At 38.3% G+C, this 2,288-nt stretch overlaps 1 protein-coding gene across 4 annotated transcripts in view; it reads left to right on the top strand.

Annotated features, from left to right (window-relative positions):
- CNOT4 (CCR4-NOT transcription complex subunit 4) overlaps positions 1-1,085 on the top strand; it is a 145,818-nt gene extending 144,733 nt beyond the window's left edge. For 3 of the 4 annotated variants that reach the window (XM_007466580.1, XM_007466581.1, XM_007466579.1), the window contains one exon: positions 1-1,085. This exon is cut by the window's left edge and continues 312 nt beyond it. The gene's annotated coding sequence lies outside the window, so the exon portion shown is untranslated. The other variant, XM_007466582.1, reaches the window with a different exon arrangement.
- Positions 1,086-2,288: the final 1,203 nt, after the last annotated feature.

The following is a 2,288-nucleotide window of genomic DNA, read 5'->3' as shown; positions in this document are numbered from 1 at the left end:
GGAAAGAGGAGAATTCATTAGAAAATGCAGGATTTGTCCCACCCTGTTTTCGCCCTCTCAGCCGACCCACAGCTCCCTTCTCATCTCTTATGTTCTGAAGAATCCAGTTCCTGATCAGTTTTGTTTCTCCCTACCCCCAGATGCAATGCGATCGCAGGGTCATTACCATCTTTTTTTTTATTGTAAAAGTTTCTGTTGATCCAGCATTTGAGTGACACTGTTGAATGTTTTCTAAAAATGCCTTTTTAAGGAGGAGAGAAAAGAAATCAAAGGGCAGTCTTGATACTTAGAAAATTACTGCTTGTCTGTTGCGCATAATAATGACATAATCTGCTTAGCAGAAAATGATGATTAATTTATAGGGAAGGTGAAGTAAATGCATTATCAACTGCAGAAGTTTGAAAACCAGGTTGATTGAAATGAGATGGCTAAATGCATGGGGGAAAGCAGTGGTCCTGGCATCCATCTTGTATTCAACTTATCACTATTGCAGGGAAAATGCTTTTAATTTAATTTTTAATTCTTTTGGCAAGTTGATGGAGAGGACTCGATTGTGTTGTTAAGCAAAAGAATTTATCGGAAGTTGATGGAGAGACAAATTGATCTGTGGTAGTAACTGGCCTATTGCTAAAGAGTTTATAAGGAGGGGAGAAGTGATTTTTTAAAGGAGAAAAAATTTTGGCTTTAGATTTAAAGTAAATTCAAATGTTTTAAAGGAAAAAAGTATTCACAGATTTAATACCTATGCATAATATAAGTGCTGAAATATAAGTGATTTCTTCAGTCTTTCTCCTCTGTCAGAATCTTTTTTTCTTTTTACCTTAAATTCACCTGACTAAGGGCACTCTGAGATAGCGCTGCTCTGGGGCCATCTGATCACCATCAGGAGCAAATCTCTGACGACCTCGCCTGCAGCTTTTACTTAACCCTGTGGTTTCTGGACATTTGTGCAGTATTGAAAAGACAGGAGAAAAGAAAACAGAAACCTGGTTATAACCTAATGCTAAAACTAAAAAAAGGAAATGTACCTCTTTCTTCAGAATTAAAACTAAAATCTTAAATAAAACAGAAAACTTGATGATGACCCTTGGGTTGTTCTTGTTTTTGTTTTTCCATTTTATTGCATGTGAATTTGAAACATTTTGTGGTGACAGTCGTCAGGTGTTTCCATTGATTTTACATCTTCAGCAATAGGGAGGATGGGTTAGAAGAAGAAATCAGAAAAAAATTCATTTTACTGTCGGTCGTTGCCATCTTTGAAGGTCAGCCCATCTTATCCTCAAGAATTCCTCTTCTGGTGGCTTTCAGTAGAAGATGCTTCTTTGTGCTGTTGTGTTGTGCAGACCAGAGCTTCCCAACTCAGAAGCTTCTCAGCTTCCCAACTGAGAAGCCTCATGGGCCATGAAGGAGCAGATAGGCTGGGTTGTGCTGAGATGTTGGTTGTCTTGGGGAGACCTGGCAGCCCCAGCAGTCAGGGTGCCATACAATTAGCAGCACATGTGAGTGCCACGACGGGAAAGAGATCAGGAAACACTGATAGAGGAAACCCACAGAGAAATCTTTCGTGACCAACCATTCATTCTAGGGAGTACCTAATGATGGAGAGATGGTCACACCACTAACCAAAAGAGGGTACAAGGTTGCTAGGAATCTGTATGATTTGGGTTACATTCAGAAGTCCAAAGCTGGAGTTGGCATATTTCCAAGCTACATCCATTAAGGGGATCTTTGTAGGATGAACTAAGTAGATCTTTTAAATTTTACATTCTGTGCTTTCAGATTGATTTTCTCCTTCTTACATTTACTCTGTACTTCAATTTGCTACCAAAAACAAATTTTTAACATAGTTTTTGAAAAATGTAAAGCAGATTGTCTCAAATAAATGTCTCTATAGGCTAGGCTTTCTCTGGTCTGTAGGCTTTGCTTCAGTCACCTGAATCTTCACATTGTACTGGAAAGTGGTGGCCCAACACACAAGCAATATCAGGTAGTAGTGAATTGTAATCAAGGCTTTGGGGGATTGTAGGGGGCGGTTTGGATATTCCTGACATTGGTATATCAACAAAAATGTGAAGGGAGGGAAATTCTGTTTTGCATGGCTGTGCTGTGATTGTGCGTATGTTTAATGAATCATACAGAAGACTTTATAAAATATGTAAATATCATTCACAGAATAATAAAACAATAAAAATCAGTGTGCCTACCACCCAAGTTAAAAATAGAACCTATAATATCTTGAAAGACCTCCTATCTGTCCCTTTCCAATTTTATTTCCTTTTCTTTCCTTA

This window comes from Lipotes vexillifer, unplaced genomic scaffold, assembly GCF_000442215.2.
Source record: "Lipotes vexillifer unplaced genomic scaffold, Lipotes_vexillifer_v1.1 scaffold71, whole genome shotgun sequence".
NCBI lineage: Eukaryota > Metazoa > Chordata > Mammalia > Artiodactyla > Lipotidae > Lipotes > Lipotes vexillifer.
This window is presented reverse-complemented; position numbering and strand designations above follow the sequence as displayed.